At 61.0% G+C, this 1,183-nt stretch overlaps 1 pseudogene; it reads right to left on the bottom strand.

The window, feature by feature from the left end:
- Positions 1 to 220: 220 nt before the first annotated feature.
- LOC141371990 (melanoma-associated antigen 10-like) lies at positions 221 to 988 on the bottom strand (annotated as a pseudogene).
- Positions 989 to 1,183: the final 195 nt, after the last annotated feature.

Here is a 1,183-nt window from a genome sequence, read left to right as displayed (position 1 = left end):
GAGTCATCACAGAGAACAGGCCCCCAGAGAGGCTGGCTCTTCACCCTGCTTTCTTCCCCCAACCTTCCCTGGCCCTGCCTTACTTAGAACTCCCGGGGCTCTCTGTTTTCACACACACACAGGGAAGAACCAAAATGTGGCCTCACTTCATGCCCAGCACCCTGCAAGAGAAGCTGCCGACCCCACCAAAGCCTGGAAAGGGCCTGGCTGCCACTGGGACTCAGGCCTCCTCTCCTTCATCTCTCACAGCTCCCTCAGATAGGGCCAGGGAGGAAGCTGGCTGCCCGCGCCTGACCCGGAGCAAATACTCCAGCACTTGAAACTTGCTGGTTCGGCATGGGCCCTGGGACCCCACGGGAACTCGTAGCGGGCAGGGTCACTGCCAGGCACCTGCCGGTACTCCAGGTACCCTTCCTGCACGCAGACTTTGGTGAGGAGCTCCCTGGGCTCCCCATAGATGACGTTCTCCTGGCCGGCATACACCCCCAAGACCCCCAGCGTTTCCCACACCTCCTCCTCGGGGGCACGGTCGCCATGCAGGAGGCTCACCCCCAGGACCAAAACCAGGAGACCGGTCTTGGGCATGCCATGCTCACCGCTCAGCATCCCATCACAGGTGAGACCCAGGACATTGACCAGGATGTAGGAGTGGTCACTGCGGTCCACTTCCTTCACGTCCATGCCAAAGACCAGCCGCATGCACTCGGAGGCTTGGCTCAAGATCACTGGGAAGTCGTCCTGGTAATCTTTGCTGGTGATCTCCAGCATCTCTGCCTGGCGGGTCGGCTGCTTGTTGCGGTATTTGAGGAGCAGGAACCTCAGGGCAGCCACTTTCACGTGGAGTTTGTCCTGGAGAGAGGGTTGCGTGACTTCGGCTCCTCCCAGGTGCTCGACCCCTCCTCATCTAAGCTGCTGGGACCTCCTCCTCCCCAGCCGCCAACAGCTGTGCCTCCACCAGGCCCTGGGCCAGGCCTGGGTCTTCCTCCATTAGCTCCTGACCCACGGTTTTTTAAAGCAGGCCCCCAGGCTCTGTCAGACCTGGATGCGGACATCCTGACACACCACCTATGGACTTGGCACAAACAGGCCTCCCAGGACGGACAGCAGGGGCAGGCTTCAGTGCGTTGTCCCTGTTCTGGAGTCCAGGTCCCTCCCTGAGCCCTCCCTCACGGATCTCAGCATG

The sequence above is a fragment of the Callorhinus ursinus genome, unplaced genomic scaffold (assembly GCF_003265705.2).
Source record: "Callorhinus ursinus isolate GAN/ISIS: 27379988/994484 unplaced genomic scaffold, GSC_fseal_2.0 scaffold201, whole genome shotgun sequence".
In the NCBI taxonomy this organism is placed as follows: Eukaryota; Metazoa; Chordata; class Mammalia; order Carnivora; family Otariidae; genus Callorhinus; species Callorhinus ursinus.
The sequence above is the reverse complement of the archived record's forward strand: the minus strand, read 5'-3'. Positions and strand labels throughout refer to the sequence as shown.